The sequence below is a fragment of the Apis cerana genome, linkage group LG14 (genome assembly GCF_029169275.1).
Source record: "Apis cerana isolate GH-2021 linkage group LG14, AcerK_1.0, whole genome shotgun sequence".
NCBI lineage: Eukaryota > Metazoa > Arthropoda > Insecta > Hymenoptera > Apidae > Apis > Apis cerana.
The window spans coordinates 5169715-5195516 of NC_083865.1; the positions used below are offsets into that span (position 1 = coordinate 5169715).

The window sequence follows — 25802 nt, forward strand, 5'->3', positions numbered from 1 at the left end:
GTGAGTGAATTAAATTGAATCTTTAAGGGAGAAGGGTGGCGTGGATCAGGATGGCCTGGAACAAAAAGGCGGGGAAGTTAGAGAGACAAATAGCGACAGGAGGACGATCGTCGATGTGTCGGGGGTGGAGCAGGGTTGAAATGAAGAAAGAAAGGACAAACGTGGAGCGAGGTTTATGCCCTCTCCTGAGTCCTGTTTCGGAATCGAATTGCCAGCTCGTCACAATTGCACACTGGAGGGGTGACAGTGCCTCTATTCCATCCCTGTCCCCCTCATTCTCTCGTTCCACGTGTCTTGCTTTTCTTTTTCCCTTTTATCGACGATCGATCGATCTTCTCTCTCCTTTCCTCGAATCTTAGACACGATTCTCCCAATGAATAAACAGACTCATCCGTCCCTTGGTAGCTCATTCAATTAAGAGTCTTGCAATTAAACTCGGTTTATTTTATTTCAGTTCTTTTTATCGATCAATGGAATGGAATATTTTTGATTTTTAATTTTGGAGAAAAATTTAAAATGAAGTAAAAGGGAAAAAAGAAAAGAATGTAATCGCTCGTTTAGTTTTCTTTACGATCTAATCAACTTGAATTACCAAGCTAAAATATTTACGGTATGCAGATACCTTTTATGTACACTTAATCATTAATTTTCTAATAGAGATTAAAGGAATTCGATTATTCAATCGAATTCTTAAAGAGAAACTTCTTTATTTCTCCTTATAGACAAGAATTAATTGCTACATGTATTTCTTTCAATTTAATTAGAACAAAAAAAATTTCCAATATTTCATTAAATATTCACGAACATTGATCACGATGCTTTCACACATTTCTCTCGAGTTTCTTTTTCCATGTGATTCGCGAAAAAAGATCACCAATCTTCCTTCCTCCACTTTCGTTCCTGCATTTTTGCAATGATCGATCATTTTCGAGAATTAACCCACTGACCTTGAAAGAAATCCCGCAGCTAGGCTTGAGCCAAGATGAAAAATGTGTGTCGCCCGCATTATCATCGGCGAGATTAATCCCCGATGGATGTTCGAACGTACGTGAAAACATAACGGAACTCGAAATTGTTGGCGTTTAAGAGTTGTGCGCAAAGCGCGGAGTACTCATTCACGGTTAATTGTGCGTTTGATGACAGGTGTCGTATTTTTCACTTCACTTCTCCCGATTATCAACAACAAAAAGTATAATTTGCCGCATAACTTTCTTCTTTCTCCTTGCTTTATCATTCTTAAAAAATTACGAATCATAATTAATAGAAAAGTAAATATTACCGTGAGAAACAAATTGTCGAGTTTCGTATTTGCTCGCGTGCGAAATCGTTATTGATCATTGAATCAGTGGAAAAATTTGAAATATATTTGGAAATTTTCCAATGTATCTTTCATCTTATTAAATTTAATTTAGATTTCACTTTTCACAATTTGAAAATTATATTTCAACGGAATATTTTCCAAATTATTTCCACATCGTTTCATTAATCCTGGATTGCTTTCGAATTAGCCTTCGTTTAATCACATCGAAAGTTGCACGCGCTAAAATTTTTACTCGTGTAATAAGATGGATCCAAATTTATCCGCTTTAAATTTAGAAATCGTTACTTATCATTTCACAGCTTCGAAATGGTATATAAAAATCCCTTTCCAAAAGATTTCAAGGCTACTATACTGCTTTCCATCGACAACAAACTACTAGAAAATAGAGCAAAAACGAAAAACGCATCTACCAACAACAAAACCACGCGCCATTCCGCCCACCGATCGACGCGTTTTATTATCCCATCCTCCCCCCTCGCTTCCCCCGCGCAAAAAGAAAACGAAAAGCAGTTTTTCAACCTGTTAAAAAATTTAGTCCGACCGCCGCGCGGCTCAAAGACAAAATTCCCTCAAAGACCGCGTTTGAAACGGATACCAGCGAATAGGAGTCATCCAACGGGGAAATATTTGGCAAGCAGGCGATACAGGGGGGAGGGAGAGCCTCCATCCCCATTACACGACACAAAGGGCAGCCATTGTGTCCCCCGTGATCTCTCTCTCTCTCTCTCTCTCTCGTCTCTTTTTTCCCTTCTCTCATTTTTTTTATTTTATTTTATTTTTTTCCCCCCTCTTTTTTTTCCATTTCTTTTTTTTCCATTCGAAAATGTTCGCGGCAACATCCAACGGGGAGAGCTTCCCTCTAAATCTCGGTGTGTGCATTCACTCTGGTTCCACGGAACGCAGTCTATTATGGTTGATAACGAAACGTCAGGGGGGAGGAAAATCGTTATACGTGTAGTTGCAATAGGAGAGAGAGAGAGAGAGAGAAGTTCCAGCTGGAAAACTCCGACTCGTAAGCGGGGCTTAAATCTGGCTTTGTCACGGAGAGGCGCACACGTGGAATCACACGAGGAGGTGATGCTTGCACCCTGGTCTGGACACGATCCTCTTGGGATGGTTCAAACGAAGAATAGAGGAATGTGCGCGCATAGAGAGAAGGAGAGAGTTAAATTGTACGTATACTGGAAACGTAGATAATATTATTGCGAAATCTGTATATAAATGAATGGTCGAATAAGAAAAAAAAATTAAAAACAAATCAGGATGAAATGTAATTAGAAAATTGAACGAGAGTAACAAGTGGTTCGAGTTGACGTATTTATTTCTTCGCTCTATTACGTATCTATCTATACTCATGTAGGAGATTTTATAAAATAAATTTCCACTCGAATTTCAAGGGAATGAAACGAAATAAGAGAGACGGATGGCGTGCAAGTAAGATTGATGACAAACAAAGGTGGAGAGAGGATTTGAATACAGGGATGGAAAGGAACGGAAGGAAAGACGTGTGGTCAACGCGGATGAAGAGATACGGCTCCTGCGAGAAATCGATGGAGGGTGGTGGTAGTGATGGTCGATCGAGAATAGGTGGCCGGGGAAAAAGAAATAAAGACAATGGTGAGTCATTGTCGTACGAGGTGGAAGATGTGCCAGAGGCGAGAAAAATGGTCTGTAATGAGGGTCAAAACGAAGACAATTAGATGAGGGGGGATGGAAAAAGGGGAGGGAGTACAAAGGAGAAACGGTGGATGGAGAAGCAGGTTGGCGAAAGAATAAGCGAGGAGAAGAAAATCGTACATATATATATATATATATATATATATATATATATATATATATATAAAAGTTTCTATTGAGTTGGTTGAAGAAATACGTGGATAAAGTAAACGAAGAGGTGGCGTAGAAAATTAGAACCAATGAAGATGGAATCGATCGGGGGTAGAAAATACTTGAAAAATAACGAGGAAATTAAAAGTAAGAAAGGATAATATGGGAGAAAAATAGGGAACGATAAGGGGGCATTTATGTGCTGTTTATGGTGCTCTTGGGCGCTTTTCAAGGGTGGAATAGGGGGAAACGTTGAATAAAGTGTAAAATATGTCCTATGAAAATGTCAACGTGAGATAAGGGGCTATGTTGAAACAAGAACCTAGAGAGAAAGAAACACGAAGGGATCTGGTGTAAAAATAAAAATGATTGGAATGAAAGAAATGGAGGAAAGTATATTCTGTCGAATGTATCGAGATTAAAAAAAAAAAAAAAAAGAAAGAAAGAAAATAAGAATGAAAGAAGAGAGAAAAGAGGGGTGAAAAAAAAGTACAAAGGCGATGCTGATGAGACAAAAGGGAGAAAATGGGTGAAAAGAGAAATATTGTTTAACATCGGAATATGGATTGGAAAGGGGGAAGGGTGGAATGGAAAGAATGGAAAGTGGGAAGAAGGGTGCGACGAGGGAAGCGGCAAAAAGGAAGGATTGGGATTCAAGATCCAGCTGATGTCAGCTAGAAATATCGACGTATTTATTCCTGTAAATTTATAGTGACTCTTCGAATCGAATGGAATTGTGAAATTTCTTTTTTTTTTCTCGGAAGAACACGTGGACACAAATAAAAAAACATATTTCTACTATAACAACACTTATAACAACGATATATATTATAACAAATTATACTTTGAGTACAATTTTATATTTTACAAAAGAGAAGAAAAGAGGAAAGTTTTGAATTATTAAATTTAAAAAAAAGAAATTGTACGATGGAAGATATTTTTGACGGAGAAACATCAACGATTTTATAAACTGAGTTTTTAATATATATATATTCGCGATGGTATTCGTAACAATAAATATACTTCCGTATTTCTGGAACTAATCCGCGACACTTTCTATCTTTCTTAGTACACTCGTAAATATCTTCCTTAAACGCTTCCTTTCCCCGCGTATATTTACTCTGTAAACATACCTAATAAATTCTCGTTGCAGTCGTCATGCCTGTGCAAACACACGTTTCACCTTGGAATTTCTCTTTTTTCCAGAATTTATGCCACATCCGTTTGTTTGGAACGTACGAATGTATTTTTATCGATCGTAAAAAGGAATTATGAAAATTTTGAGAAAGAGAGAGATAGAGAGAGAGAGAGAAATTTAATCGCTGTCAAGGTTTTTACACGATTAAAAGTCGGAACGATTAAACACGCGGTGGATGAAGTTTAATTCGCGGAAGCTTCACGGAATACAAATGATGAGAGTAAGAATGTTGGAGAGAATGAAAACGCGATTCTGACATAAATTACGTCTCCGTTTAATCGGCCTCGTGAACGCGACATTGCGAAAACGTAATGAATTATGCAAAACGCACGTTAGGTAGTTGGCAGCTCGTAACCTCGTTTCGCGGGCTATTAATCGCAATTCACGAAATTCTCCCGAATCCTATAATTCGTCGTGAAAGAATCTGATCGTCCCTTTGGATAGAATAAATGTCATAAAAGTTTGCCAATTATTATTTGGAGAAGAGAAACTTTTCCAATTTTAATTCGATTTCTTTCAATGTCAATTGACAATAAATAGTATTTACTTTCTTAATACAACGCAAAATTACTTTTCTTTTCTAATCTTTGAAAACTATCATAGATGATTTCATCGATGATTTAACATTCATCGATATCGATAATACGCAAATCTATTAAAAGTTAATCAAGATCAAGTTGATTCACCAAGCCAAAAGGATACAATTTCGAAAAGATTTCTTATCGATGTTATCGATCCAAACAACCAATATATATAAAAAGAAAGCGAAGTTTCCAAAGAACGAAAACATTAAGATAACCATCAAAATACTTGTCCTCTCTCCTTCTTCGCAAAAGAAAATTCTCTTCTCCCTTTCACGGAGTTTCCCAACTCTTGCTTCTTACTTGAAAACACACTTCTCGAGATTGCGATAAATTATGCAAAACGTGAGGCAACCGTCTCCGCAGCTCCTTCTGCCTTTCGCAAAATTCTCGCTCGAAATTCTTTGTTTCATGCGCGAAACAAGGACGGTGAAGTAAAGTAAAATCACGAGGAACGCGATGAAGAAAATAGAACGCGATTCCCGTCCGTTTCGAATAGCCTAGCAAATCCAATTAAGTTCTTTGAGCCATGGTCCCCGTGTATTTTTTTCTCTCTCTCTCTCTCCTTTCCTCCCTTCCTCCTCCCCCTTCGCTCCTTCTCACTGAATTCGATCCGCTCCTTTTTACCGCGGCTCCGCGCTCGGGGAAATCATTAGGTAGTTCTTGCGATCGGTGATATTTCACCGGAGAGCAGTAATTAGAGAGCACTTTGTCGAAAGCGGTCTACGCAGGCATCGTTTCCGCCCCAGACACGCAAGAAACGATTGACAAATTGTTTGCCTTGCCCCTATTTAAACATGGCAAGAAGATGCTTCTGATAAATTTTATACGGCCGACTTTGAATATTCGTTCGCATAGAGAAATTGTTCGTGGAGGATCGATATAGTCGCCGGACAACGGTCATCCCGATTGTTCTCTCGTTGTTGCTTCGCTTTCCTTCTTTCGAGTTCTTATTAAAGTCTTTTAATGTTTTTTTTTGTATCGATTGATAAGGAGAAATCAGATGTGTGAAAAGGGTCTCGCATTCGATTTGATTCTGAACTTTTCATACTACATGTACGTTTAAATATTATTTAAGCTCTAATCTATATTACGAAAATAAGTACTTTTTCACTATCGTTTGCTTTACGAAAGTTACACGTTAAAAATTCTGTGTAAAACTTATGCATTATCCCATTACGTTATCGTTACAATTGTCGCGAGGATTCGCGTTTCGTCGAAGGGGAAAAAAAAAAAGAAAAGAAGAGGTGGTGGCGTGGAATGAAGAAAGTTCACCACTGTATCCAGGAAAGTAGCGAAGAGAGACGCTGAACGGTCCTTCCTCGAATCCAATTGCCTCCCTTTGAATCCTGCATCTCGTCTTTGTTCCCGAGTTTTCGTCCTTACGGAATTAATTCCTCCGCCAGTCGGAAGGAAGTTGCCGATAGAGGCGGACCCACACCACCCTCCTCTCTCCTCCGCGCCATTACACCGCGTTTCAGCCGGGATCCAAGATGGAGCAGTCGACGACAATTTATAACGAGTCGTTGAGCTACTTTGAGGGCTCTCCCGCCCTCCTATTCCTCCTCTCGAACCGAACTCCGGATCATCCTCTGATCCCTGCCTATTCGAAACGACCACTTATTGCGGAATTTTTTTTTTTAACCGCCGAGTGAGATTGGCTCGAAAACGCGTAACGAGCTAATTAAATTCTTTGAATGATCCGGATGGTTTTTTTCCCTCCCCCAATTCGGAAAAATTTCTACCATTTTTTGAAACGTTGAAGAGGTTGGATCGGTGAAATCGTGGATTAAATTTTGACGATTTCTAATTGATCTTTTCAGGGATTATTGATAATTTTTATTAAAATTTTGCCTTTCCCGCCCTCTTATTTCTTATTTCGAATGCCTGCGGAAAATTTTATAATAAAATACCGATCGATATCAAAATCGATGGACACCGTCCTTTCGCAAATATTGCAGCTTCGCAGATCGAATGACTGAAATAGTAACTGATTATCGCTGAAACCGGATATCGGTTCGTCGTCGAGTCGTTCGCAGAGACACGGATTATGGAAACCTCGATTTTAATAACAACGTAAATGGAATTAAATGGAGAAGCTACGATAGATATGTATTAGACCATCCCTAAATAATATTGAATCTAATATTCCAGTTGAAAGAGTTATTGGATCACCGACTCGTAATTCAAATGGCATAAAATTGTTTTAAATACCGGTTCGCAAAGATTCAGACGGAGAGTGAATCTTGCGATCGAGAAGGCGGAGGAAATTCTTGGCGGAAAGGCAGAATTATTCGAAAAAGCGTGGAAGAAACTGGCGCTGCTGTTATCGAGCTGCGAAATATCTTGATCCCTTTGGAGAGAGCGTTTTCACCCTCCGCGAGAGAAACGTCTCTCGACGCTTTCGATGCAAAAGTGGCAAAGGGTCGCACGAGTACATCGTTTAGAACGTTAATTGCCATTCGACGTGCGCACCTGGTATTGTGCCACCGTGTGTTCCAGACTTTTAACACCGGTTCTTTCTTTTCGTTACGATAATGGCGATGTAAGTGAGAAGAACAAGGTTTAAAGTGTTTTCGTGAAAATTCGCGCCGCTATTTCCCTTTTCTCGTGCACTCTCGCACCCTCTTTTTTCATGCAAATTCCATTCCACGTTACCAATGTCGAAACCTAATACTTTTCTCACTGATCTCTACCACGTTCAATACTTGAAAAGGAAGAAACATACCAGATGGATTAACATGGATTTTCCAACAACTTCTTTTATTCGTGCGTAAGAATAAATATTCAACAAAAAAAAAAGGGGTGAAGATAACACGTTCAAAAAGATTTCACGCGCGAAACACGGACCCGAACATCGTGTCTGGCACGTGTTTATCCTGCGAAACAGCGGGCTGTGCACACAAAGGGAAGAGGAAAAAACGAGGACAAAAGGAGGCAGCCTGGCAAGCGTTATTCCCGAATTGGAAAATTGCGTCGTCTGCGAGGGCAGTCGCAAGGAGGGTGGAAAAGCAGCAGGATGGTGGGGGGTCAGGTAGATGTCAGGGCCAGATACAACTGTTAACACCGGAAAACACCAAAACCGTAATTACCGAGACCCGTGAAACAGCCGACAGTGGACCGATCTCTCTGTCCACCCTCTTACTCTCCCCCTCCCCAAAGGTCTTTTTCTTTCGCGCCATCCTTCTTCACCCAGCCGTTCGGTTTCTCGCATACGTCGTTCGTCCACCATTTCCCGCGTTTTTCGCGTGTCCTCTCCCCATTTTTTCCCCGAGCTTTCTTCTGCGTGGAAGGAAAAAAAGAAAAAAAATGTAGACCAAGGTAATTGGAGTGGCGGTGGTTATTTCGGATCCACGCTCGCGGAAGTAAATGGTTTTGCACTTTGACCAGCCACGATGATATGAAGAGTATGCCCTCGACTATGGTGAAAAGGGTGAATGAATAATGAAAGGGTGTAGAGGATTTACTTTTCGAATTGGGGAGGATTCTTTTGGGGAGGTGGATTAATGTGGATCGAAATTTTCGAAAGTTTAGCAGATTAAATTGAATCGAAGATAAACTTGAATTCAAAAGAGCTTCGATTAATTTGAATTGTGTATAGAACAATCCGAAGGGGCGATGCTCGGTTTCTGTATCACAAAAAGTCCCCTATACAATCGTTTACACCATACAAAAATCACCCTTCGCCAAACTTTTACAAATACACGAGAACGCCAGCCCTGGAATCCGCCCAAATATCTCCGCCAATTTAATATCGAAAAATATGATATATATCGAATCACGCAGACATCTCGTGCGACCACTGTCCATTTTGCGTATCGTTGCACAGAAGACACAAGTAGAAAGAGAAAGAGAGAGAGAGAAAAAAATAAACGAGGGTTCACGAGCGTTTTATTTGTTATTCGACGAACACGATTCGTCGAATCGTAATTCGTCGATATTTTCCTGGAGTCGAGTGGAGATCGATCCAGGGGGAGGTTAGAGGGGGTTGCAACGTAGAGAACGTAATGCATAGGGGTGCGCTCGATTGAAATTGCCAGGTGGAGGCGAAAAAGAGGTGGCCAAAGAGGGCGGCGTGGGGAGAATCGAGAGTTTTACCTGCGCGGATTCCATAATTAAAATCAGTTGGCGTGTCCCCATCATTGTCCCCGACTGGTTGGACCTCCAGTCCACTTTGTCCCCCTTGGTGTCCCGTCTGCGTGGCCGCGTACCGCACGCGTTTCGCGCAATTTAACGAGAAAACTTTTCAAATTACATTCTAGGGGCTCCCACCCCCGTCTTTCTCCATCTTTTTTCTTTCTTCTTCATCCTCGTCACGTTGTTGTCACTCCCTTGTCGCCCTTCCTTCGTCCACAGTCGTTTTGTATTTCTTCTCGTCCTCTCGTTCATCCCTTACAGGGACAGAGATTTATCACAAGGAAGACCGCAACGCTTATGACGAGTCTCGTTTGTTTTCTCTGAGGGGAGAGGGGGTGTAATAAGGGAAATCTCGCGGATTAGTAGTCTGATAAGTATCCTCGAGTGTTTCTTCGAGTGGGAAGAAGGGTGGAAAATAAGGGGAGAGTGGAAGGGAAGGGTAGACGAAAGTAGATCGATGGTAATCACTTAGAGGAGGAGGAAAAGAGGAGGAGGGAAGGGAGGATTCGATCATCATCGTACGTAATTCGAACGCGTATTTCCATCGGCTCAATGGCGATTTGATTTCATGGCAATCGTGGAAATTTACGCGTATTTGTTGTTGATCTACGTGGCCCAGTTTCGACGGCAGAACGATTTCATCGAGTGGTTTCACCCTTTTCTTCTTAAATGGGACAGTGGATATTGCTTTCTGAAGGGAGAAATACGAATACGAAACGTGGAGAGAACGATCTCGAGTTAAAATACGAGATTTGTTTACGTGTTTGATATGAGTTTAGTATTTCTCTTTTTTTAATCTTAGCGATAGTAGATTAAACAATATTTATTTATTACTTTACTTAATCTTTCTTATTATTTCGATATTTTCTATATATTAGCTAGGTGAGATTCATTATCTGCGTTGAAAATATCCACGCATATTCCAATTGTTGATTTTTAAAATATTCTGCACGAAATGCGAGTTTTCCAAAGTTATTAGATTTCATTCGATACGCTTGAATGAAATTAGCATCATATCTTATTCCGTGGAATTCAAAAATTTATTTAAAAAACAGAGATTAGAATATCGCCACACTGATTTTAATCTCTTTTTTTTCTTTTCAGAAAACTTAAACATTTAAAATTGTGTTCTTTATTGGCCAACAAGTTATCAAAATAATTACAACTATTATTCATAATTAATTTCGAATTAATAAAAAAGATTAACAGAAGAAAATTCGGCCAGACACAATGGGAAAAATGATTCCGATTTCCATCTTCGTTCCCACCGCGATCAAACGTTAATTCCATACGTGTTTTCGAAAAACGAACGAGGCGAAATCTAAGAGTAAATAGATATTGAAGGATGATATTTCGAGGGGTGATATTTCGAGTTCGCAGCTTTCATACGGTTAATTAGAATCGTCGCCAGGCCGTGATTAGTTGGATATGATCGATCTACGGACGTGCGTGGAATCGGTTTCCGTAATGGTTCCATTAGCACACCCGGTATGCGCGATGGGGATGATGTATGTGGATACGAATATGTAAGGTATTCGCGATTAACCGAAATTGAGGCGGATTCCTAAACTGTGTTGCGCTACATTGACTCTTTAATGGTGTTGCGTGAAAGCTTCATTTGCCAATCGTAATTTCCGCAAGATAGAAATCTATGCCTCTCTCTGGGAATTGTGGAATTGTGGATAGGGGAACACGGTTGTCAATGTTCGAATTTGTAACGCGTTTCGAGTTACGTTTCCATCGGCCTTTTCTTTTTATTTATTGTTTGTTAGCTTAACGATTTTTATTTCCTCGTTATTTTTAATAGATATTGTTTCGAAATTTGTTACCTTGAATGGAATTTTTATGTCTTTCTTTATTTAATTGTATTATTATATTCAAAAGAAAATGTATCAACGATATTTAAATCTCTCTTTTTAATCGTTATAATTTAAAGGAAATTTTAAATAAAATTTGTTAATTATTTCGGTTTTTTTAAAAAATTGATGCATGATATTTTGCAACGTACACGATGAATTCGAAATATTTCAAGAAAGATAATAATTAATTGGTTGTAAATAAAATTATTAGATATAATTATACGTGCGCAAATAAGAGAATTTAAATTCGGTTAAAATGAATAATAAAAGAAAGTTATTTTTAAAACAAATTTATTATCACAACATTGAATGTTTCACACGAATAATATAAATTTTATTTTAGCAACAGTTTGGAAACAAGTTAGCGAGAGAAAGTTTAAAAGTTTTTCTAGGTCTGCACTAATTGACGTATTATTCTCACTTGACTGAAATAAGTTAATACTTAATATTATTTCTTGTCATTTTTCAGAAATTACAATTTAACGTTACTGGATAGAAAGTAGAGATTGGTGAAAGTCTTAACTATTAATCATTATATATTTAGCAATAACTTTAACGTAGAAACACGTAATTTCGTAAAAGTTTGAAAAATTTCATCAGATGATAAATTAAACGTATATTTGAATTCTCTCTCTCTATTTGCAACTCGTATTAAGAACTATTTGAAAGACTGGAAAGAATATTATTCGATTTTAATCAGAACTCTTGAGAAGCAAAATTTTTCAACAGATCAGAACAATGGTCTTAAATCAAACGATATTTTACAAAGTTGAATTATATTTCTGTTTAAACCACATTATTAATCAAAGAATTTTTTGAAGAATCTTCTGTATTGAATCTTCTGATCTTCTGAACAATCGATGATGGTTTAATTAACGATTAAAACAGCAATGGAAACAAAGATGGCGAAAATTAATTGGAGTGCACTACATTGAAGAAACAAAGCGTCAACCTGTTGCACTATTTTCTTCAAGGAAATGAAAAGATCGTTCCACTTCTGCATTCTGTTATTTAATCTCTTGATCATAAATACGATGCAATGAGATACGATATCGTTAAAATATATATTATCTAAATATCATATGTGAGAACTTTTAATTGCACAAGTCTCATTATTAAAATTTCTACTTATTGTTAATAATAAATTTTAATTAATAAATTATTTCTAACAATAAGGCAGAAATTTAATAACTTATGATGGAGTCTCGTTACAAAGTCCAATTATAAAATGTCCAATATAATCGTTATCGCTATATTTAACGTATTTAAACATTTTATTTGATTTAATTATATAGAGACGAGTAAATTAATTAATTCCGGTTTCCTTTCATCCGGCACGTTTGCTCACCGCGCCCGAGAAAATGGCTAGAGGTAGAGTAAATATAATTAGGAATGATTTTCTTCTGGTAACGAGCTACCTTCTGCGTGTCACTTTCTGCCCGGGAAGAGAATGAGATATCGACAATTGTCCCTGCAGAAGTATTTGCCCGATGCTTGTAGGAATTCAGGGGGTGGAGAAAACAAGAGAGAAACGGTGATGAAGAAAGGAAAAGAAATGTTGGCTCAAGTAGAGAGATGTTCGTACGAGTCGAGCAAAAATTTTATTTTTCTCTTTTTTCGAAATTGCGCGTATTTTATAAATTTTTTTAACAACTCGTGAATAGAGTTGAAAAGGAAAAAAATTGATAAATTTATGAATGACATATATGGATATAATAATTGATTAATTGAATAAGAGGAATGGAAAAATTATTTTCCATATTCGTCCTGCTTCCATGATTTCTCTTTTCTCTAAGCTCTTGGAAAATAATACGAAATATCCGAAAGCAGGGTGAAATCTTGGCGAAGGATTTCCTAGAAACACTCTTATCCCTTTCCAAACCGTCGAAGGTCTGAATTTTCTCCGATTTCCTCGTGACATCTCCCCCTCCCCCTCGAAAAAAGAAAGAAAAAAAAAGAAAGGAAGGAAGGAAGGAAGAAAGAAAGGGGCAAGTGTCAGCCACCGCTTTCGACGAAGTATTTATCCGAATGGTGAGGGTGAGCGTGCGAGGGTGAAATGTAAAAGCAATCAGTCGCTTTAAAAGATTCAAAAACGTCCAAAGGGATGCCGAGATGCGCCATTATAGATTCTATTATGCACGGTTCTGAAGAGAGAGTTAAAGAGCCTGAATAATTTCCACCTTTTCGGTCATATAGGTGAGGAAAATGTTTAGTACCTTCTTCCATTATCCCTCTTCCTTTTTTTCCCCCCTCCGCATTTTTTTACACTCCCCTTCCTCTCTCTCTCTCTCCAATCACAGCCTCTTCTGGTTTTTTTTAAAATCCAACCCAACGCGAAAGCTTTTATTTTCTTTCTTCCTCTTTCCTCCCTCCTATTCTTCTTCTCCCTTTTTTCCCAACCAATGTAGTTAAGTTCTAGATTAGAAATCGAATTCGGTGTAAACTCGATTCCTTCCCATCGATAATCCTATAATCCATCGGACATGCCCCGTGTAAAGGAATAATTTTGGTTCGTTTAACACCGAAATTTTCCCTTTTCCATCCCCTTTATCAACGCTGCGATACCCTTTATCCGTTGCTTATCCCGTTCTCTCGTTCTCGTTCGAGTGTTTGTCTGACGGAATCGAGCGCGAATCGGGGAAGGCCACGTCCCTGTAAAAAAAAAAAAAAAAAAGGCTAACCAATGAGTAGCGAAGATTCAATTATTTTCGGTTGGTGAACACTTGGAAGAGTAGCCCTCTTCTCCTATCGGTTTGATAAGAGAAAGATTCGTACGATATCAGGATTTCATCCTTCCTCGATGAAAGAGCTTGGAGCTTTTCATTCGACAGTTCATCTCTCGATATATATAAAGATCTATTTTTACCCGGAGACGCGCTATTATTTCTTACCATGGATGTCCCATTGTTACGAGGAATAACAGTGGAGGGGGGAGATGTTCTTGATTTTCTTTCTCCCTCTGGAGATCAAAAAATTATCTCGGTTAATTAAATCTATCCCCCCATCTTTGTTGTATCCCGTGATAAAGAAAATCGAATTATATTTAATTCAATGGCGATATATTATTTGTGTTTGGTTTTATAATTATAAAAAAAAAAATAAATGGACGGAAAAAAGGGAGAAAGAAAGAAAAGTTTGTCTGAATTCTTGCAGGTTCTTCTTCTTCTTTTTCCCTTTCGATTAATTATTGGAACGATTTTAAGTTTCACTTTGAAATTGCTTCCTTTGTGAGCCGGATCGTTAAACGCCGCTTTCCAATTCGGATTGCCAAAGCAAGAAGAAATGCTATTTTCATTTGCACGGTGTCTGTCAATGTAGATCGATTTCGTTCGCGTCTGTTTGCTGTACTTGGCCCTCGGCTCCCTGTTAATTGATACATCGAGGACACCGGGTACGTTTAATTGAACGAAGAAGCGAGCCGGGCGAATTAACATTTAATTACAGGATTCAGGTATTTCAATGCCACCTCTTTCTTTCCAACTTTTCATTTTACACCGTGACCGAGAAAAAGGTGCGACGTGTAATTAGATGCTAATTAGTCATTCACAGTTTCTTTGGCGGTGAACTTTAGAAGGCAATTTAAATTGATTCAACACGATTCATTCTTCCCGTTTGTTATTACGCGTTTCCTTGGTAAAATTATGTTTACGGAGATGCGAGATTGAATAACGAAGAAGAGCCACCGTTTCTTTTTACGTATAATTAATTGATACATTCATCTTTGTTGATTTTAGAGGTAGAAATGTAAAAATGTTTGTGTAGAAAAATTATTTGTTTCTGCGTTGAAGAATAACGAAGCAAACTTTACGCAATTCTTCGTAACTTAATAATACCGTGTCTTAATAGGTTTAATAAATATAATTTCTCTATTTGAATATTCCGCACGAATGATTTTAATTACGATAAAAAAAAGAATCCAAATCTTTATTGGCATCGTATCGACACACTTACTTTGAATCAACGTTCATAGATATCTCGTTCCTCTTCGATATCTAAAAAAAAAAAGAAAAAGAGAGAGATTCAGAAAGAAGGAAGAAGTTTCCTCGCAACAACGCGACTCCAAACGAGGCAAAAAGTGGCGAGGAGGGGAAAAGAGAAAAAAGAAGAAGAAAAAGATCCTTTGTTCGTTCCAGATCTCCCGGCTCGACTTCTTCCACAGCATATTTATTAAAACGCGAGAGCCCTTTTTAGGAAACGCTTTACGCTGTTTTCCTCTTCAATGTCGAGGTGGAGGAGCGCGAGTGTCGCGCGGTCCTTATTATGATAAAACGGAGGAAGGTATCTCCGGTCCTTTGTTCACTCAATGAAACGAAAATTTGTTTAACTCGAGTAATTGTTGTTCTCCTCTCGTCACCCCGTTGCCTCTCTTTATTAAGTCTGTTCCCGCGTAGCAGCCGCGGTGCCCTTTGTCACGTACCGGTTTAAATGACGTTAAGTAAATTGAACCGTTGCGGAGGGTCGTTTAGTCGGCTGTGATTATTATTTTCGTGCCAACCGCGCACCTGTCTGTGCAATAGTTGTCAAAGAAATCCGATTTCATTTCCATCCGATGCGAGATCCACATCGCTCGTCGATTAATCCCATCGTGCTCGTTCGTAATTGTAATTGCAAAGTCGTAACCACCGAGAATCTGCCCTCCCCCTCTCTTCCCCCTCCCTCTTTGTCTCACTTTATCGCGAAATTGCGCGTTAAGATCGCTTCTCTTCTTTCGGTTATCGTTAGCCTCATCGTGCACCCGTGTATCCTCTCACAAAGAAGTTATTAACCTGTCAGACCTGTATCCTTTCGAGGCCCCCTTCAACCTGAATTTCCATCGTGATTCCCCCCATCCCCTCACCTTGGGGATAATAAAATCTCGAAAATGTACTGCGTGTTTCCTTCAAAGTTAAAAAATGGAATATAATAATATTCAGTGAAGGGGGATGAAGATGTCGAAGAGATATTTCTCAGGAATTTTTAAGATTTTTTCGAAGGCATATCGAATCGTTAATAAATTCAACTCAGGTTGAAGGCTAATGCTGCTTAATTACCTTCTTTGTTTTTTTTCTTTTAAAGATTTAAAACGGCAATGATAAAAATTAATTCACGAATTTTTATTAATACGATAACTTTATTGATCTTTATCCAGTTCATCCGGTTAAAAAAATTCTATTTATTCGCAAAGTATGGACGCGAGATAAATATAAATTTATTATACAAGTTTATTTGAGACGTAACATCGATGTCTTTGAAGAAAAAAAAGAAATATCGCGACAGGGGATCGGTGCAACGCCCCTTTAAAGGGATTCCCCGGTAATCCAATTTGCCGGTCGAACGATATTAATGGATCGGAACAATGCCACGCTCCTTCCGTTTCACGAATTATTCGAGACAGAATAATCCTTAAATATTATGTCTGACAATCTCGAGATCTTCCTTTCTCTCTCTCTCTCTCTTCGATTATAAATCCTCGCGTTGATTTTAGACGTATCGATTTTCAACATCCTGTTTCTTTCTTTCCCATTTCCTTCCTTTCGTGGATTAAGAAAATCGGTTCGGATGAATCGAGCGGTTTAACACGGGCGGGAATTCGAAGGGGAAAAACGATTTTGATTCTTCGCCCTCTTATCGCGAATTTCAATGGCGGTAAGAGCTCCAAGTCGAAGCAAAGAGCGAATCGAAGATGTTGAAGTTTGCACGGGATATTTTTTTTAATTCAAAGGATTATTTCTTCCTTTCCCGTCTCGAGTTGTTCCTTCGATCATCGTTTCTTTCTTTCTTTTTTCTTTTTTAAAGGTTCGTGGGGCGAAGCGAGCGTAAATGAAATCGAGGATCTTTCAAAGAGAAGAGGAGAGAGAAGGAGAGATCTTTTTTTATTTTTTTAAATTTGCTGATTAAAATATGCTGAGAATGAAAAGTTCTGCATCGACTCGTAAATTAAATTTGAAAATAATAAAAGTTGTATATATTTAAATACGCACAAGAATTATAGAAGTACGATTTTTGGAATATGGATGCATTGTTCCATTTCTCTTTTTAAATTTAACAGAAATTCGAGATAACGTTGTGTAGAATATTTATTCAACGTTTCTTTCCTTCTTCTTCTTCTTTTTTTTTTTAATGATAAATTTTATGTTTCATTATTCATCGAGAAAAAAGCAAAAGGAGTAATTTGTTCCAACATTCTGGTTGGCAAGATCAAATTTGAAAGGTAATTGTTCCAAGAAAAAACTTCGTATCTTGGAAAAATTCTATAGTGTACTCTTGTTTCCACCCCTACGGTCATCTCTTGACCGACCATTTTTTTATATAAAATGTTTGTTCTCCACCCATTCCACCCGAGCACGTGCGTACCTTGTGCATAGCAACCCTTTAGCTTAACGCGAGGTTAAACAAGAACACGCTGTACACTTCGAGCTAAAAATGTCCGTCAGAAGTGTAGCACTTACAATTCTTCTCACCGTCCATTACTCCACGCCTTTTTTGATTCTGGTGAGAAAAAATAATAATGGGCCAATTTTCAGCCTCACCTTAATTACGAGCATACTTGTTTTTTAATTCTTCTTTAAGCAAATATCAAGAAATACATTATAACAAACATCCTCATTTCAAGGGAAACGTATCTCATCTTATCCAAATCTTCTTCCACCATCGACATCGTCGAATCGATTAAACTGATTCGCGGCTTTCCTTCGAGACGTCGTTGACGACAGCCGGCGAAAGGAAGAAGATGGCGGCATCGGGGAAAAGGCGAGCGGCGAGGGAATAACGAAATTAAAAGCGTCTGTCGCGGCTAGGGAGGGGAGGGTGTCGCCTGGAGGTTGCAAGCTTGACGGCCGACCGAACGAGCGAAAATAATAGAATGGCGCGCCGACAACTCCGGCATTGTCCGCGTTTAAAGTTTACGTTTCGTCGTGCACCCCTTTCGCGCGTGGAAAACCTGAAAAAAGAAAAAAGAAACGGCCAAGAAGAGCCTAGGGCCGAGTCTCGAACCCCTTTCTTCTCACCTTTCATCCTCTTCATCCACCCCTTCTTTCTCTCTCTCTCTTCTCCGTCCTCTTTTCTTCCTCTCGCGCAGCGAAGAAGCGAAACACCCCCCGGGAATCCTATATCCCCCGTTTCGCGGGGAAATAATAAAGGAATGGCACACGGCCATTAAAGGGTGAGGTGGACGAGATGGCGAGATGACAGTTCTCAGTTTCGCCAGAGTTGGTGTTTTTCGAGGTGGAATTCGTGTGCACGATATGCTGACGAACGAATTGGATTCGTAATTCGTTGAATTATGCAATTCGGGCAAGTTTCCAAGGGGGAGGGGAGAGTTCCGTGGAAATTCCGTCGTCGCGTGATGTTTGGGCCAGGGTTTCTTCTCGGAAGATTTGAAATTGTTTGTATTTTCGTCTTTCCTCTTTTCGTTCGAATTTATTTTCGACAAATTCATCGTTGAATTCTCTTTAACAAAGAGAAAGTTGAAAATTGAATGTTAAAAATTGGGATAAGTGAAAGAAACGATGGATTTCTGAAAATCAATAAACGGATCAAAGGGATGTTCCTCCTACGTCCTGTTCGAGAAAAGGAAAGAATAAAGGAATACGAGGAATGATTCATGGAAATTACGCGACAGTCTGTTCGAAAGCAAATGCGAGTGTAATGATATTACTACGAGCTCCACAATTGCGGTATTGTTAAGCTCTTGGAGGGTGGTCCAATGAGTAGACGCGCAAATAATGGAGGGAAAACGTCGGTCTGGACGACTCGTGCGGGGTATGTTATAGAACCGTAAGTGTACGAGGGTGGAAAAGTACGATTTCGAACGTATATATATCTTGGACAGTGTAGACGGAAGGTCATGGGGCGCAAAGTGATTCGAAATGGAGAAAGAATGGGTGACGTTTCGGGGGTTGCAGTGTTGGCGTGATACTGATGGCGTTAGACGAGGCTTTTTGTCATTGGATTTAACGGCCACAGGCTGGGAAGGGCGAGTTTGCATGAATCAAAGGAATTGATTTCGTTCGTGACATCGTGTTACTTTTTTATTTCGTCGAAGGGAGCGAAGCTTCAATGCCGCTTCTTTCGTCGTTTCTCTTTCGCTTCTTCTGGAAATGCAAGTAAAATCTCCAAATTTTATTTCCTCCTATTGGCAAATTACAAGAGAATTCGTGGAACAATATTGATTTTCAGATTCACCTCGGATTCAGATATTTTTCCAACGGAATTGGAGTTGCGCTGGAAAATTGAGCGACCCGCTATGAGAACGAAGAAAGAACTCTGCGCGAAACACGCATAGGACACGCCACTCCTATCGTTGAACGGTATTTCAAGCTGCCAATTCAATTCTGACGAAGCATCGAATCGGGAATTTTCAATTTCTTATGCAATGACCATTTCCATTTCCCATTGAATCGTGCTTCGTCTTGCTCAGGGGGCCAATTTCACCGAAACACTGGCGTTCTATCGATCTCTCGATGATTTTGATTCACTTACGATTCGATTTCTAATGATTTCCTCCTGGATGGAAATTTTAACTCGCGTCCAATAATTTCGACGATGCATCTGGAAAACACGTGGGAAAATTTTTCGATGGATAACGCAGGTAACGGGACGAGACAAAGTGGATAGTCGAGTTTGAATAAAGCGAAATAAATTTATTGTTTGAAATGTCAGAAATATTTCGAGAAAGTCTATTCTGGTATGAACTGGTTTCCCGTGTACGATATATCGTTCTGGAATCGGTGCTCGAGGATGCCTCGAGAACGTCGAAGAGGTGAATAAGAATCAGAAAGGGAAAACGCGAAGGGAAAAATAGGGGATGATTTAGGATTTCCTGCTACGACGCATTGGATTTTCTCTCGTACGAATTGTAACATTCTGTATTTCATCGTGTACAACTATGCAACTTAGCGAATAACAATTTCTCTCTCTCTCTCTCTAAATATTAAATATTATTCAATAGAAAAAGATGATATATGATTTTTTAAATATACGTTCTCAAGTATTAAATAAGATCGATGTAAAATTGATATCCTAACATCACGTTCAATTAAACAATTTTCATACAGGAACTAAAAAAAAAGTAATAATAATAATTTTCAGATTCAACACTATTCCAAAATATATATCAATGATCCTGTCGTAATTTATTCGAGGCATTTACAGCAAGCATCGATATCTTTATCGAAAGATGGAAAAGTCGAAAACGACTGTACTCGCGTTAAAGAACGGGAAAAGTCGAGGATAAACTAATTTCTCAACTTCCCTTCGGAACGAGCATCCTCTTCTATTTATCTTAATTATTCATACCCGTTCTCGAGTCATCGCCGCGGATCGACGCGGGGAAGTAACGTTCTCGACCGGAATGCGAGTCCCGGAAGTGTCGGCAGGGCGTGGAGGAGCACGAGAGCCGAATATTAATTGGTCTTAATTATGCGCGGCGGAGGGCTCGTTTTAACACGGGGCCAAGTTTTTCGCGAGTCCACCCTCCTTCACCCTCCTTCCCCCTTCCTTTATGGACCCCCCTCGGTTGATGCAAGGGTACGCGGGAGGCTTTAAAAGGAAGTTACACGGCGCGGAACGGAAAATGGTCCCTCGACGAGTTTTGCCATTGTGGTTTATCGAATTTTCTCTTCTTTCCGTGGCAAGTTTCGAGTGCTCTGAGCGGCTGCGCTCAGAACCAGACACATTTCAATTAACGTCTCCTTTACGAAATTCCTGATTAACTTTGCATTCCATTGATTAATTGAATCCGGGGGAGGGGAGAGAGAAATTTTTCTTTCACTCGTCCCCTTACCATTGAACTTTGCTTTTCTTGTGTCCAATTATTATTATTGTCGTCGTTGGTATTTATTTTTTTTAAGTATCGTCTCTTTCAAGAGAATCAAAGAATTCTTTGTTACACCAAGAATAACTTTTAAAAGTTATATTCTTTTTTTTACACAAATGTTACTTTCTTATATATTAAATTAAAACTTTTTCTTCGATTGAAATCTTCTTGAAAAACGCTCGATAAAATTCTGCCGTATTCCCATTATTTATAGATATAACGGGAGAATCAAAAGGATTTTTTTCCCCCTCATAGCCTTGAACTTCCCTCCTCTCATCATTATGTCCGCCATCATTGATCTTTATCCTTCCCTCTCTATCCTCTCTTTCGCACAGCCTGATTTAACGGTATGTAAAATCGATCCGGGGTGCTTTTCACGGTTTGCTTCTCCATTCGCCGCGGACCCCTCCTCTATTCCCACGCGCGCTGGATTTTTATAGCTGTACCTTTCTTTTTTTCTTTTTTCTTTTTTCTTTTTTTTTTTCTTTTCCCATGGAAAAGCCTATTTAGCTTGTACGTGGATACGATGTAAATGCGGCAAGTTACGGGAACGAAAGCTCTCTCTCTCTCCCGACGAGAGAACTTCCAATCTCCCGAGGCGAGAAGGAATGCGATTAAGCGTTGATGGCTTCCTAAATGCAAACAACCCCCGAAACCGTAATCACCGGAGACAATCACGCCGCGACAAAGGGTAGACGATGTTTTACTGGAAGAAGAATAAATGACAGAGGCACTCGGGGAGGAGGATGTCAATTAACCGACACCTCTTCATTCGACGCCCTCGTAGGAAAACAGTTTTCCTATGACCTCTCCCTCCCCCTCGCGTTTTCAAGTTCGTTGTAACGAATGTTCGAAATGTGCTCGTTCCTCGCGAATATTTTATTTTATTTTATTTGCAAGGAATTTTAGAAATTTTTTTGTAAAAAAAACTTGTAAAATTTTACGATACGATAAAATGTATAAAATATTTAACGAGTAAACATTTGAAAGGGAGTTGGAAATGTTAAATTGGACGAAAGATTGAATCGAGTTGGAAATAATAATGATTGTTACGGTTTCGAAAATGTAAATACGAGAATAAAAACAAATCGATATACGTATCGTATATAAGCGAGTTCGGTGGGGATTTGTTTATATTAGAATCGATACACCTTTATTCGTCGCAGTATAGAAGTTCGCGTCGAGGTTGTCGGTCGTGCGTAAAATCTTGGAGTAAAATCTCGTATTAGAGAAGTTTTCGTTTAAATTTTTTAAATTTATTTAATAGCGAGAAATAGCAATAATTTATTTTGAAAGTTTCTTTTCATTTTCAACGACAAAACGACAAGTATCGGTATTATATGGATTATGAATTCCAGTCGATATCAACGAACTTTTGTTCAATTAGAATAAAAGAATCTTTGTGAAATATCTACGCAAAAAATAAATTATTCGACTTCGAACATTCAAATTGTAATCTAATATAAGAATTTTTCTATCTTAAGAAGAAAGGAAAAGAGAAATTAGAAGATCCTTATCCGTTCAACCAGTCTCGAACATTCGAACATCGTCCAAGCCATTAAACCAATTCAACCACCAAGAATCATGGGCCATGATTTTGCATACAAGGCGTTCAAGTAACAGAAACGATGGAGAAAAGGTGTTATCGTGTGTGTTATTGCACGTGATACGCTTAAGCAGAGTGGCGCAGCTTATCGTCAGCCGGAGGGTGGCAGGAATTCGTGTCGGGTTACTTGCCCTCCTCGCATACCATTTCGACGTGGTGGCATCCATCCCCCGCTATCTCGTCATCAAGATCCTCCCTGTCCTTATATTAAAGCCAGCCATCCCTTCGAAGTTGCAACAGCATGTATTCCAGTCTCCTCCTCCACGTGTGAGGAGCAATGACTCCGTCTTACAGGAAGAAAAAAGAAAACGCGAATCCTTCGTTTATTTTCCCGATGTTTTCTTCATCTTCTTTTCGATATGATGCGCGAGACTGAAAATATCGTAGAATACTTGCTGGGAGAGGAATCGGTTGAAGTTCGTAAGTGGAATTAATTAAAATTGTAATTTATTTTTTCTTTAGATAGATTTAAAAGAACGTAGTCGTAAATATTTGGATATTCGGAAATAATCATCCAGATTATTTTGGTATTTGGAAGTTTAAAAATTTTTTTAATCCAACTAGATCGTGAATTATTCGAATATTAATGTTTACGACTCCTACTTGTTGACAATTGATTTTTCTCGTCTCGTTATTTGAATAAACATGTTGTCGATACGAGTTTCTTCGTATTTTTTCAATGCAATTATTTTAAATTAGAGCGAGCTCGTTGAAAATGGCAAGGTTGTCTCGATAAGGTTGTCGTTATTTTCGAAGGAAGGAAAAGGGGCAAAGGAGGGGTTCGATGACGTGTGTACAGAAAAAATTGCCGGCCCTTTAATTAATTACACGTTGGACGAAAGAACGATGGGGACGAAAAAAAGAAAATATTGGAAAAAGTGGTACAGTTAACTTTACCATTAACAGAACGAATTTGATTAAATTCCCTCGTATTCTTGATATAAAATTACCGTTGAAATGTAATTAATTTAGCACGGGCCCGTCCCCGTAAAATTTCTAACAAATTGCGTTCCATGGTTAAAAGGGGGCCAATTACAAGTTGCATAAATTACGAGATATTTCATACTCGTGGAAAACTATGATATTTAATTTTGTGTCTCGTTGACACAAAATGACACTTTCGATCAGCGAGGAGAGAAAAAAAAAAGAAAAAAGAAAGAAATAACGAGACGAGACGTACGTGATATTCATACGTAAGCGAAATTAACGTTTCGATTCACGTTTGTTAAGCGTGAACTAACATTAACATAGAAGGGAAAAAAGTAGAGAAAGCTTTCTCTTTTCTGTTTGCTATCCCCCTCCAGTATCCTTGTTCACACAATAATGTTCCTCGTGTTCCTCCTTCCTTGAAACGGAAGCTCTTTGACTAGGAAGAAAGGCTGTAAATATTACAGAATATCCGGAACATGAGTTGATGGTACGAGTGAAAGCTATTTTTTATTTGGGATGGATTTTAACAATACAGACGCGTTTCATCCCCTCCCTCCTATAAAACTTTATTACTTTCCAATATTTAAAATTCGTCGTAAAACAAAATTATTTGATTTGATTATATAATAGAGCACTATATTTATTAATATGTCAATTTTCTGTTTTATTTCAGCGTTGAGGAAAATAAGATTTTGTAAAAGATAAGATTGAAGATATTGGGAGTTGATAAGAGAAGTTTTAGTTATCGAGAATTTCCATTAATCTGTATTAATCTTGGCGAAATTACCTCTGTTTCGTCTGTCTCCTGGTAGGCCACGAATAAACACAGTAACGAGTGAGATTTAGAAGCTCCTCGGGGACCTTATTCTCGCTTTCTAATCAACGTGAAACACACAAGATGATAAACGATAGTTGGAGGAACTTGTGCTTCAACAACGATTCATTGAAAACTTTGAAAAAATGAAAATCTGAAGAAGCTTACCTTTTTGGATGAAATCTCGGTTGTTTAAGAGTTTACTCTAATCATATTCATAATTTTCACTTAACTTTTACGTATTATCACGTTTCATTAAGATACAAACCGACGTAGATTTGACAAGACGTAGATAGACAATTTGACTTCAACAATTTCACATTGAATGATGATAATGATGATGATTCAAGTCTTAAAGAATTCAAATGTCAAATTCTTTTTGAAATAATAGAATAGAATTTCATAACTTCATATCGCGCTAAATAAAAAGTTTCGTTTCTCTGTGATAATAATTATCGCTTAATCGCAGTAATAAACCGTGATAAAAAGGAACTATAAAACGGGCAAAGAACCAACACTTGGTTGCTCAATGATGAATGAATCAAGGGACGATTACAGGGAAGTTGGTTCGAGAAGTTCGGATGACTGTTCACGACACCGGCGTGGAAAATGAAAAGTCCTAGTGAGAAATGGAGTTTTAATTGGGCGACGATAAAAGCGCATCGCCTCGATTACTCTCTCTCTCTCTCCCTCTTTCTGTCTATAATTTTTCATCCCCCTCGAGCGATGGACGAAGGAAGGAAATACGCCGATATTCCACTCGCGGAAACGTTCTTCGATTCTTGAACTTGATTTCAACTAGGCGGCTGGGTATTTTTATTGTTATTATTAAAATTCCCTAGGATCGAAGTTTCTTGGCCGGCGGCGCTCGCATTAAAATTTTTACGAGGCATCCAGCCGGAAAACTAAGTTTCTTCGTTCCTCGGCTTGTTTTCAAAGTATCACACAAACCTGTTTCCCCTTCTTTTTAAGCAACTTGCTGCTAGAAGAACAATCCCTTCCTCCTCTTTCCTCTCCCCTTTTCTCGCTTATTTATTTATTTATTTTTTTTTTCTATTCTCTCCAGAGTGGCAACGCTTCACGGGTTTCTTTCGACGGCGTTTATTATTTCTCAACGCCAAGGAAAATTTATGTGGTTCCCCGTAGTGTCACGTGACACCATTCGATGTCACCGACCATCCAACAAACTTTCAATGGGAGAAATTTTCCACGGATCAGCTTCTTTTCTTTTTTATTTTTATTTTTATTTTTTTCTGCAATTGTACATACAAATCGTTTGAATCGTTTTGGGAATAGTTTTATAATAGATGGAAAGAATGAAAAAAAAAAAATATTCATAAATTGATCGTCAATGGTAAATTAATTTAATTTCGTTTAAAGAATTGATCCTGCTTTATAACAAATTTCATTAATTCTTTTAGGGGAATAGATGTAGATTGAAGTAATTTAATATTTCACGAATCGTTAAATTCATTTAATGGCAAAGTGCGTAGCAATGTGTTATCGTGTGTGGAAACAAAAAATTGAAAATTATGGAAGAAAGCATAGAAGCATTTTTTGTAAAGTTAACCAGATGCATCATGTTAAAAAAATAATTCGAAAACAAACAGATCGTGTATTTCAAGTCATCATATAGTTATAACAGGTAATTTCGTGCATTAAATAGAATATTTATGGATTTGGCCTTATCTAAAAAAAAAAGTACGTACTTTCTCGAGTCACAAATTTTCGAA

General features: G+C 38.4%; 1 protein-coding gene and 2 long non-coding RNA genes across 7 annotated transcripts in view; 2 read left to right on the forward strand and 1 right to left on the reverse strand.

Moving 5' to 3' along the window:
* The window catches only part of LOC108000921 (trichohyalin), a 174382-nt gene that overhangs the window by 70750 nt on the left and 77830 nt on the right, over positions 1-25802 (forward strand). The gene's annotated exons all lie outside the window — the stretch shown is intronic.
* Positions 1-25802, reverse strand: part of LOC114576878 (uncharacterized) — a 141856-nt gene that overhangs the window by 21580 nt on the left and 94474 nt on the right. The window lies entirely within an intron of this gene.
* The window catches only part of LOC114576877 (uncharacterized), a 36937-nt gene continuing 11143 nt past the window's right edge, over positions 9-25802 (forward strand). The window contains exons 1-2 of one of the 3 annotated variants that reach the window (XR_009832753.1): positions 9-25423; positions 25491-25714. This is a non-coding gene — a long non-coding RNA (uncharacterized LOC114576877). Of the gene's footprint in view, positions 25715-25802 lie in introns of all 3 variants that reach the window. The other 2 variants (XR_009832752.1, XR_009832754.1) reach the window with 2 other exon arrangements.